The sequence below is a fragment of the Orcinus orca genome, chromosome 16 (genome assembly GCF_937001465.1).
Source record: "Orcinus orca chromosome 16, mOrcOrc1.1, whole genome shotgun sequence".
NCBI classification, from domain to species: Eukaryota; Metazoa; Chordata; class Mammalia; order Artiodactyla; family Delphinidae; genus Orcinus; species Orcinus orca.
In genome coordinates, this window is record NC_064574.1 from 12,941,934 (window position 1) to 12,954,103 (window position 12,170).

The following is a 12,170-nucleotide window of genomic DNA, read 5'->3' on the forward strand; positions in this document are numbered from 1 at the left end:
CGTGTCCTACCACAGGGTTTTGCACATGCTTTCCCTCCTACTTGGAACACTTGCACTGCTTTTGCCTAGTTACCACCAACGTGTCTCTTCAGACCTTTGCTAAAGCTACAGTGCTTCTGGATGCTCCATCCTTAAACCCTGAAACCAGGGTTTCATAACATCAGGTACCTTTACTTCCTATACTTATCACAGTTGTATTTGGAGATTCTTTCACTGTCTTTCTGACAGGTCTTCAGCTCCATAGACCAGCATTCAGTCCATGCAGTTACACAGTAAGCCAGGCATTGCAAACTCAAATATCAACAGGTACAGGAAAGTAACATAAATGAGAGATGCGGGCAGGGTGGGGACTGTGGTAAAATATAAGTACCCATCTTTAGGGCAGAGCTGCCACTCAGCAGGCTCTGTGAAGCCTAATCTGCCTCATTTTTTAAAATTTTATTTTATTTTATTTTTTTTGGCTGCGTTGGGTCTTCGTTGCTGCGTGCGGGCTTTCTCTAGTTGCGGCGCAAGGGCTTCTCATTGCAGTGGCTTCTCTTGTTGTGGAGCACGGGCTCTAGGCACGTGGGCTTCAGTAGTTGTAGCATGCGGGCTCAGTAGTTGTGGCTCACGTGCTTAGTTGCTCGACGGCATGTGGGATCTTCCCGGACCAGGGCTGGAACCTGTGTCTCCTGCATTAGCAGGCGGATTCTTAACCACTGCATCACCAGGGAAGTCCCTGCCTCATTTTTAAGGAGATGACACAAACCCAGATTATTATGTGTATGTTAAAGTGATAGCAACTAATTAAAAGTAAAAACCCAGAAGAAAGAAAAGGAGAGAAAAGAAAAACAACCACCAGCTGAAGATTTAATACTCCTTGTTTTCTGAGAACGCTGAACTCTTACTTTGTGTAACCAAGAAATTGTATTTAACTGAGGCATAGGTTAGCCGTGGGCTGGCTGTGGTTCAGGGGTGGGTCACTTGGATTTGTTTTTCTCTATTTGTACCTAGAGACTGTCAGTCAAAATCTATTCCAAGGGCCAGAATGCTTCTTGACTCTTGCTTAATAATAAAATAATAATTATTTTTTAGGAATTATTTATTTTTCTTTAGGAAGCAGGTGGAAGTAAGATATTGTGACCATTAAGTTACACTAAATCCTGTGTGTTCCTTGCCAGAAGATAAATTATATATGTGTTTGTAATATGGAATGGAACATGCAAAGCTCATAAAAACCCTGTGAGAAGTTGATTTTTATCTAAAGATTATGCTTCTTGTTAGTTAATGTGTCTGTTAAAAAAACAGAAAAAGAAATGAGCTATGAAGCCATGAGAAGGCATGGAGGCAGGAGTTCCCTGGCAGTCCAGTGGTTAGGACTCAGCGCTCTCACTGCCATGGCCTGGGTTCAATCCCTGGTTGATGAACTGAGATCCCACAAACTGTGCGTTGCGGCCAAAAGAAAAGTAAAAGAAAAGAAAAGACATGAAGGCCACATACATGCAATGCATATTACTAAGTGAAACAAGCCAATCTGCATGATTCCAACTATATGACATTCTGGGAAAGGCAAAACTGCAGGACACAGTTCAAAGATCAGCGGTTACCAGGGAATGGGAGAGGGAGGGGAAGGCAGTGCTCTGAGAACAAGTGATTCCCTAGGATGACGGGTGATCAGTCACTAACAAGAGCAGGTAGGGAATTCCCTGGAGGTCCAGTGGTGAGGACTCCATGCTTCCACTGCAGGAGACACAGGTTCAATCCCTGGTCGGTGAACTATGATCCTGCGTGCTGCGAGGAGCAGCCAAAAACAAAAAACAAAAAAACCAAGAGCATGTAGTAGCCTTGGTTGCTCAGAGCAGCACACTGAGGACTTCACTAAGGAGCGTCCTATCACTCTTTAGATGGGGAAGTTGAGACAGAGTGTCATCGAACTCTACTAATTCTCATGACCCCTGGATAAAACAGGAAATTGTTTTTCCCGTTTAACTAAGAGGAAAACTAAGGCCCAGCTGTGTTGAGGCCCAAGTCACAGGATAAAATCCAAAGACTGGCTTAGAGAAGGAAAAGAGAGATCTCCCCTCAATATATGGAAGGAGGGAAGAAAGTTGAGACTAGAAGTCATAGGCCCATCACTTGGGTGCCCAAGGGTGATAGTAAAATGGGTCAGAACACCCCCTTCTACCTTTAAACCTTTGAAGAGATTGTCTGATTGTGCAGGGACCTCAGCTTTGGGTTTAGGGAAACCCCTCTGTGTCTGCTCCTTCACCCAAGCGACCTATGGGATCCAGATTGCTTGGAAGATAGAAAGAAGAAAATTCACCTTTAGCAGAGGGCTGGACAATATCTGAATGTTGCTTAGTACTGTCTTAGACTGGCACTCAATGGACAGTGAAATTCCTTTGACTGTTTTTGGTGTCCTGAAATTCAGTCTCAATGTATTTTATAAGGAGCAAAGTAAGGAGGCCTGCCTGGTCCAGAGAAGGGAGTCCTCCAAGGCTGGGGCAAGGTCCCAAAGCACTGTTTGGAGTGGCCCCGTCAGCCACACATTTCATATCATGAACTTATGCAAATTAAACTATATAGCCTTGGCAAGGAAGATTGAGCAGGAGTTAAATTGAGAGATATTGAGAGATAGAGAAACTATTTTTAAATAGTGGGGAAGCAGTCCTAGAGTGAGCAAGAGAGAGCTTGCCTGGACATCTGCAGTCCCTTCACTCACTGTTCCCTGAACCTACCACAACGCGTGTATAATTCTTTGCTGAGTGTGATTCTAGAGGGTCAACATTCCCCACGCCCAAACCTCAACCTGTCATGTAAGAGGGCTACAAAAAACTACTTAGTTTATCTAGAACTGGGTGAAAGAAATAGCAATCTGGCACTTCTTGCCTTTTAACTCACTATAAAAGTTACTGATTTTATTGTTTCACCCTCACTAGAACCTAAGTTCCATGAGGGCAGGGATTTTTGTCTGTTTGATCACCACTATGTTCTCAGCTCTGCGAGCAGTGCTTTGCAAGTAGTGGGCGTTTAATAAACACTTACGAAAGGAGCAATTGAGGGAAGGAGAGAAAGGAGTAACAAAGGCCGGAGAAGAGGAATAGGGAAAGGGAAAAAGGGAAGAACGAAGCGGAAGGAGAAAAGAAGGAAGCCCCAGCGTCCGCGTCTAGCGGGCAGCCTGCAACTCCCAGTAGAACTGCAACTCCCAGTAGAACTACAACTCCCAGCAGGCCTCGGGGCCCAAAAGGCTGGCCTAGGAGGCTCAGGCGGGACCAACGAGGGTTAGCCCGGCTCCCGGCGTGCCTTTGCGAGCGCAGGCGTCGCCGCAGGGCCCGCCGGGACATGTGGTCCGGGCCGCGGGTGGGGCTGGGCATGGAGGCGGGCGGGGGCCGGGGGCGGGCGCAGGCCCCTCCCCCGTCACTTCCTGCCGGGCTGCGGGCGCCCGAGCGGCTGTTCAGTGTTTGTGCCGGTAGCGGCCGCGTCTGGCTGGGCTCCCCCTCCCTCTAACCCCCGGCCCGGCGGCGCCCGCCTCCTCCGCGGCCACTCCGCCTCTTCCCTCCCGCCGTCCCTTCCTCCTCTTCCTTCCTCCTTCCCCTCCTCGCCGTCACCTCCGCCGCCGCCCAGGACTGCCGGCCGGGAGACGAGTTCGGGGCAGCAGCCAGGTGAGGCGGCAGGGCCAGGCCTGGCGGGGCCCGCGCGGGCGCCGTGGCCGCTGGGAGGTGGGTGGCGGGCGGGGTTTAGGCCTCGGCGGGCGCGCGCGCTCGGCCTTTTTCCCCGGGCTTCTCTCCCGCCCGCGGGGCCTTCCCGGAGGAGGCGGGTTCTCCCGCGCCCCCCGCCTCGGGGCGCCCCGCGGCCTGGACCTTGGGCGTCCCTAGCTCCTCCACCCCTTGCTGGGCCCAGAAACAGGTGCCACGCCGCCTTTCCTCATTCCTCTGATTGCGCTGCGATGCCGAAGTTATTCCCGGGGCGGGGGCGGGGCGGGGGATCCCCGCTTCAAGTCCCTGCGGGCCGGAGCACCTAAATCTCCCCAGCCGGGCCTGTAGCGTTATAGTTACGCACACGGCCCAGGTGTCCAGCGCGGGTGCAAATCCCAGCGCAGTCCCCTTCGGCAAGTCACTTGAAGTCTTTGTGTTTTGGTTAGAAAAAGGGGCTAATGCCGTCCCTGCCTCTGAAGGCTGTTAAGGTTCAGTGAAATGGGGCGTATAAAGCGCTTATCAGAGTGCCAGACGCACAGCGTGTCCCAATAAACCGTCTGCATAATTTATTAGCATGATATTAAGGTATAACTTAATGGGTAGAGTGGACCAAAGTTGACCTACCTAGCCGTTTGGGTTTCTTTAGGGGCCGAAACGTTCAGCGTTTTGCCCACCGCCAGCACCGGGGCATTGTTTTGGGTTGTTAACAGCTGAAAGGGGCGTACGTTTAATTGGGACACTCTGTAAGTAGGCAGTCTGTAAAAGATAGTGTTGCTATTTCCACGTCCTCCGCTGAGTCAACTGCAGGATTTTCACCAGCTCCCTCCGTATGAGCAACCTGTCCATTTTCCTGCCATCATCCGCTTCTTGTTGTCTTTCCATTTCTGGGAAAGTTTCCTTGAGTTTAGCAAACCTTTCTGGAGCACTTGCTGTGTGTCAGGCTCTGGAGGGAGGGTGTACGGAGCTGGAAAAGTTGTCTTTTTTTTGCCGCTGCATTTCTAACTTTTGACTTTTTCTCACGGCAGCTTTGCTTTTATTCCCTCCGTCCCCGTTGGCCGACTTTCCTTTTAAGCCCTTGCCCCACCTCCGTGTCGCAGTATTGCTTATGTGGAAGTTTTCTTCTGTTCGGGCGAAGATGTGTGCTTCAGTCTGTTCTGCCTCTGTTCTCTTGCTGTGGGGACGTTTTTAAGGTCACTCTTCCTGCTTGTAGCTTTAATTGTTTAGAGGGTGGTGGAAAAAGAGTTAGACCAGATTTTTGGTTGATTTTGGACTTTCAGGAATCAGTGTGCTTACCAAATGTATTCAGTAGATTACATTGCAGCTTGAAGTAAAAACTAAAAATACAGTGGGATTGTAGAGGGGGTAGTTTCAGTCATCCTGGTGACAGGTGGGATTTTTAAAACATTAGCTTTATTTAAAGATACTGAGTTTTTTTGTTTTTAATTTTATTTTTTTAAATTTATTTATTTAATTTATTTGTTTTTTGCTGTGTTGGGTCTTCGTTGCAGCGTGCAGGCTTTCTCTAGTTGCGGCTAGCGGGGGCTACTCTTTGTTGAGGTGTGCAGGCTTCTCATTGCGGTGGCTTCTCTTGTTGCGGAGCACGGGCTTTAGTAGTTGTGGCACGCGGGTTTAGTAGTTGTGGCTCGCGGGCTCTAGAGCGCAGGCTCAGTAGTTGTGGCACACGGGCTTAGTTGCTCCGCAGCATGTGGGATCTTCCTGGACCAGGGCTCGAACCCATGTCTCCTGCATTGACAGGCGGATTCTTAACCACTGCGCTACCAGGGAAGACCCTGAGTTTGTTTTAATTCTGTTCTTAGTTGTATAGGTGTACCCTTCATTAAGGAAATTCAATTTAAGGAGGTTCAAATTTACAAAAGAGGAAGGAGTGTGTGTTTGCTCTACTGACTGATCCTCCTGTGTCATAGCATTGTTTTAGGTAGTAAATTTCCTTACTGAATTTAAACTCTTTTGATTTACACTCATCTCTCAGTAACACACAGGATGCAAAGTGGCCTCCCTGTTTTTGACATTTTCCTGGAATTTTCTGACACAGTGTTACCATCAAGAAATAGTTTAAAGTGTTCGTTTGGATGACTCTTAAAAACACCTAAGCAAACAGCTGTAGAAGCAGTACAAAGCATGTCTTCTGCCATATCAAAAACAGTAGTGTTAGGGAAATGATGTTTTAACATTTCAGTCAATAATCTAATTTTGAACAACTTTCTCTCATGGAAAACATACAAAAGTCGAATAGTATAGAGAACCCCCCCGAACTGGTTACTCAGATTTGATAATTATTAACGCATAGCCAAGGTCAATCTTGTTTCATGTAGTACTCCCTCCCCCAAACTGGGTTATTTTGACATAAATCCTGAATATCATATAATTTTACCAGGTTGCCCCAGGCTCATAATCTGTCGCAAAATTACTTTTAGTGGAATCATAGTTCTCATTTTGTTTGCTTTGTGGGGCTTCTTATCTCTGTTTATGCATGATTACAGCAGAAAAAAAATATCCTCATCCCCCTCAAAGTCATATCCAGGATGCTGCCTTGCTTCTTTGTGTACAAGAGCAACAGTTTTTGAGCTATTAATGACTATAATTGAGGAGCAATCAGAAATACAGATAAACCTAATCCTGTTTTGGTGGAGGCCTACCTATGAAACCACTTTTTTTTTTTTTTAATTTCCTGGAACTTTTTAATTTCCTATATCATGGGCAGCTTCCCATTTCAGCACAGATCTATTTCATTATTTTTGTCTTGTGTATTCTACTGCATGGAAAGCTAAGATATTTTTAAATGATGAAGTCATTGGTCTGTGGAGATGATTATTACCTAAAGTTTAATTCTAGCAAAATGTCATCAATTTTAACTTGAGAACTGAGATATTTGGCAAAGAGATTGTTCCAGTTTACCTTTACCTATAAAATGAAACCACTTTTGATGGAGAATAACTTTGTGTTAAAATACAGTTAATAGTTCATAATGAAACTTGTAAAGTTTCTTTACAGTAGTTGTGTAAATATACTGCTGTCACCTTAGGTTAAGAATTAAGCAAAAGATTTTTTTTTTTTTTTTTTTTAAGCCGTACGCGGGCCTCTCACTGTTGTGGCCTCTCCTGTTGCGGAGCACAGGCTCCGGACGCGCAGGCTCAGCGGCCATGGCTCACGGGCCCAGCCGCTCCGCGGCACGTGGGATCTTCCTGGACCGGGGCACGAACCCGTGTCCCCTGCATCAGCAGGCGGACTCTCAACCACTGTGCCACCAGGGAAGCCCAAGCAAAAGATATTTGATTTCAAAAGTGTTGTAGAATTATTTTCTAAAGACCGCCCCCCCAATCTGCTGTATTTACAAACCAATTTTATAAATATGAATGAATTCACAGCATAAATGATCATATTTTTCTTTCTCATCTAAAAAGAGATCTCTCCTAGAATGGAAGTTGACAGGAATATTATGTTTGTCATTGTTACTTTTGAAAATTCTGGTCATGAACAGTTTTCAACTCATAGACCTGTAATGTCATTATTTCATTTGTGTAGGTTTACTTTTGAGCTTGATCAGTTACAGTTAACTTATGTTTTAGTTATTACAACTTGGGAGATGAGGAGGGATATGCATACCTCTTAACATTAGGGGGAAAAAACCCCCCAACCAATTTGGCATCTAAGAAAGGACACAATATGTACTTTATTTTAAAAAATGCTCAGTGCTTCCCAGTAGGCTTTCAGTAAAACTTTTAAGTATTTGGAATTGTTACCGTTAATACAGTTTGTTCAGACTAAAGTGCTCTAAGATTCAGCCAGAAAGCCTATTTATATACAGATTATCTTAAGTTTAGAAATGAGCATGAGGCATGGAACTCCCCCCCGCCCCCAGTTCTTGAAGTCTAACCCATTAACGTTCTGGGTGTAATCATTAAACATGGGGCTGCACTGTGCTGCTTCATCCACAGCTTCTCCCCAATACGACAGTGACAATGTAAGGCGGCACAGAGTGGGTCTCAGCTTGTGGGACAGTTTTCTCTGATGCCTTTTTACTAGATGGAGTAAGAAAGAGTGAAATTCACCAGCATAAAGATGGAACTTTCATGAAAAATGTATCTTTCTGTAGAATGTCATAAATCAAAATTCTAGGAGCCTTGTTTATGAACCTCCAAACTGGATCATATTTGATGTCATACTTAGTGACAAACATTTGCTCAATTTGGGGAAATATAAATTCTATCCCCTCAGATGAGAGCTTTTGGAGTTGCTTTATTTCTCTCAGAATAGGATTTTGTGGCCTTCAAAAATGTTTAGAGAACTTTTTTTTCACTTACATATATATGTATGTATCTTATATATGTGTGTGTTTGTTGGATTGTCATGTAAAATGTATTTTTTAGGTCAAAAAAGTTTGCAGGCCACTGTAGTTAAGTTATACTGGCAAATAAAAGCACAAATTAACCTCAAAAAAATGTTTAGAGAATTTTATGACAGATTTTTGTTTCACACTAGACCTATAACAGATTGTTTTAAATTAACTTCTTGTGACAGAGACCTTTGTGGTTAAAATGCTTCTGGTGTAATTTTCTGCATGAGCTTTTCCTTAAATGCTTGATTTTGACCAGGTTTTATTTATGCCATTCCAAAAATATAATTTGTAGGTTAGAGGTTGAACCATGAGAAGACATGTTATTTGCTATGGTTATTTTCCCCCAACATTTTGTTATGAAAAATTTCACACACATAAGAAAGTTTAAAGAATTTCAGTGTACACTTCTATGTTTACCACCTACTTTCTGCCATTATTTTACTGTATTTACTTTATTACATGTCTGTTCCATCTCTTTTAATTCATTAATCCATTCTATTTTTCGATACATTTCCAACTACATTATAACATTAGCACACAGCATGCATATCTACCACAGTTAATTTTATTTATTTTTTATAACTTTTTTTAACATCCTTTTTTTAAAAAATTAATTAATTAATTAATTTTGGGCTGCATTGGGTCTTCGTTGCTGTGCGCAGGCTTCTCATTGCAGTGGCTTCTCTTGTCGCGGAGCACAGGCTCCAGGCACGTGTGCTTCAGTAGTTGTGGCTCACGGGCCCTAGAGCGCAGGCCCAGCAGCCATGGCGCATGGGCTTAGTTGCTCCGCGGCATGTGGGATCTTCTCGGACCAGGGCTCGAACCTGTGTCCCCTGCATTGGCAGGCGGATTCTTAACCACTGTGTCACCAGGGAAGCCTGCATCACAGTTGATTTTTTTTTTTTTTTTTGCGGTACGCGGGCCTCTCACTGTTGTGGCCTCTCCCGTTGCGGAGCAACAGGCTCCGGACGCGCAGGCTCAGCGGCCATGGCTCACGGGCACAGCCGCTCCGCGGCATGTGGGATCTTCCCGGACCGGGGCACGAACCCGCGTCCCCTGCATCGGCAGGCGGACTCTCAACCACTGCGCCACCAGGGAAGCCCCACAGTTAATTTTAAAGTGAGACAGTTCTACAAGGTGTTCCTAGATCTTTAAAAGCCAAGAGCTTTGTTGACTTTTGTTTCCAATTTTACTTTGATTACAGAACTCTTTGCTGTTTATTTTATATTTTAAATTTTATTTATTCGTTTATTTATGTATCTATATATTTATTTATCTATTTATTTATCTTTATTTACTTATCTATTTATATATCTATTTATTCATCTATTTATCTATTTATTTACCTATTTATTTATCTATATTTATCTATTTATCCATTCATTCATTCATTCATTCATGCTGCGTCCTGAGGCATGTGGAACTTCCCTGACTAGGGATCAAACCTGTGCCCCCTGCAGTGGAAGCACCGAGTCTTAACCACTGGACCACCAGGGAAGTCCCAGAACTCTTTGCTTTTTAAAGGAAATTGTTTAAAGAACTTTTTGCACCAAGCTGTGCTTACCTACGAATCACTTATTACGAAGTTGGAATAATGTTGATCAAATCCTTTCTTCTAACATAAAGAGATAATAAGATTATAAATATGCAGCTATGTTGATCTTAACAAATGCCACTAGATGGATGGCTTGGCTATGTTTTGCTGACAGCTTAATGCTCTGAACTAAAAAACTTTACCAAAGAGAATTATTTATTTTAATAAAATGGTAAAATGAGGAAATTACTGCAAATAGCTTATTTACTTTTTAAAATATTTACATTCCTATAGTAGTGAATATGGTTGATGTTAAGTGATTTATGTCACCAGATAAATGGAGGTAGAAACAAATTCTCTTCAGACTTAATTATATTTTCTGGAATAACACATGTTCAATTATTTGTTAAAGGAATATATTCAGGGGGTCCCTCAGAGTAATTTACTGAAAGCAAAAGTAGAAAAATCTATCCAAGAATGTGTTTGCTTTCAATTAAGAATTAGTCTTCTAAATATTAAATCTGTATCCCATCTGCTTCTGTTTAATCTGGAATCTAATTTGGAAAAATGTGATGACTTTGTGAGTTTATAACAGTAATGGAAGCAACACAGATAATTGTATTATAATAGAGAGGTCATAATTGTCCTAGAGGCTTTTTGAAATGTCTGCTGGACTACAAAGTCTAAGAAAATCTATTTAAGTGCCCTGGGGTCTTTTCCCAAAATGAAAATGATTGCTCATCAGATTGTCTCTATATTTGAAGTAGCGTTAAAATTGGTTGCCCAGTGAGTGTGGGTTGATTTTAGTCAGCATGTCCTCTATTCCCATTTAAAATGTTTTTTTTACAAGTGGTGTGTAACTATTAAGTTTATATTTGTAGATGTTTATATGTGACTGAGGACAGGATCAGTGAATCTGCTGGATAATAATATTTGCTACTATTTATTAAGCTCTTACCATGTGCCAGGTTAGGATTACAGGGTGAGAGTTATTTGATGGAGCAAAGGAATCTGAAAGGTCAGATTGAATTTATCTAATAATATAAAAGCTGCTGTTCACCGAGCTCTTCCTTTGTGCCAGAGGTTGAAGTGGACGCTTTGTGTTGTATTTCTGTTACTCCCCAACGTCTTTGCAAAGGAAGGGTCGTAATAGCTGAGGTGCTGAGGCCCATCTGGGAGGCCAAGTAACTGGAGTGGGGTCCTGAGCTCTTTCCACTGAAGCACAACACGTCTCTAATTATTCTCAGGTGCTTTTTGTTTAGAGTAATTTATTCTGGGTGTCACCAGTGCTTTCTCCCCAGTTCTCCCACCCACCACAGTTAGGATGAATTTTGTTCACTAGGACTTCAGACCAATTTGGAAAAAAGTCTGGCTCGGTAGTACTCAGTCTTTCAAATGAATGCTGTTCATGATTTCCTTGAAATAGTTGGAAGATTTTCAGTTTCCTTTTGTTTGTTGTGACAGATTACTGTAGTCAAATTAAACTAAAACTTTTAAGCTGTTTCAAAGGTTGGGGGTGGGTCTTAGAGGTAAATGGGGATGAGGATGTTTCATTAGCCTTTGTGTTGAAGGATGCTGTCCCCTAAATTATTGCTATAATCCTTCATGAAGTTTATTGAAATGATTTATTAACTGTAGACAAGGTTGTTGCCAAGAAAATCAGTTTTTTATTTTTAATATATAAATTTATTTATTTATTTAATTTATTTGGCTGCGTTGGGTCTTTGTTGCTGTGCGCGAGCTTTCTCTAGTTGCGGTGAGCGGGGGCTACTCTTTGTTGCGGTGCGTGGGCTTATTGCGGTGGTTTCTCTTCTTGTGGAGCACGGGCTCTAGGCGTGTGGGCTCAGTAGTTGTGGCTTGCGGGCTCAGTAGTTGTGGCTCACGGGCTCTAGAGTGCAGGCTCAGTAGTTGTGGTGCACCCGCTTAGTTGCTCCGTGGCATTTGGGATCTTCCCGGACCAGAGCTCGAACCTGTGTCCCCTGCATTGGCAGGCAGATTCTTAGCCATTGCGCCACCAGGGAAGTCTGAAACTTAGTTTCTTTAGAATTATATTCTTCTGCTTTACTGCAAATGAGTTAACTAAGCCTCTAATTAACTTTATAGGGTTGTTGCCCTCTTTGCTTCCCAGCCATTTTTAAAAAATTTTATTTATTTATTTTTGGCTGCTTTGGGTCTTTGTTGCTGTGCGCCGGCTTTCTCTAGTTGTGTCAGGAGGGGGCTACTCTTCATTGCGGTGCGTGGGCGTCTCACTGTGGTGGCTCTAGGCATGCGGGCTTCAGTAGTTGCGGCACGTGGGCTCTGGGGTGCGTGGGCTTAGTTGCTCTGCAGCATGTGGGATCTTCCCCGACCAGGGATCAAACCCGTGTCCCCTGCATTGGCAGGCAGATTCTTAACCACTGCGCTACCAGGGCAACCCTTATGGCTAGTCTTAAAAAGGCTAGATCACTGAAATTTAACGTGCCTTTGGATTTGGGGTTATGAGTTTGGATTTGGTATATGAGTTTCCATTCTGTGTTTAACCTCAACCAAGGCATAAGTGTGTCTCATTAATCATGAAAAGGTGTTGGAAATGTGTCTTTTCTGGGAATGAAATGAGCAGATAATG

At 43.6% G+C, this 12,170-nt stretch overlaps 1 protein-coding gene across 20 annotated transcripts in view; it reads left to right on the forward strand.

The window, feature by feature from the left end:
• STAU1 (staufen double-stranded RNA binding protein 1) overlaps positions 1–12,170 on the forward strand; it is a 90,167-nt gene that overhangs the window by 25,192 nt on the left and 52,805 nt on the right. For 8 of the 20 annotated variants that reach the window (XM_033411151.2, XM_033411152.2, XM_033411153.2 and 5 more), the window contains exon 1: positions 3,503–3,641. The exons of 6 other annotated variants lie outside the window; for them this stretch is intronic. The gene's annotated coding sequence lies outside the window, so the exon portion shown is untranslated. Of the gene's footprint in view, positions 1–3,402; positions 3,642–12,170 lie in introns of those variants that run through there. 6 more of the 20 variants (XM_049699843.1, XM_049699844.1, XM_049699841.1 and 3 more) reach the window with 4 other exon arrangements.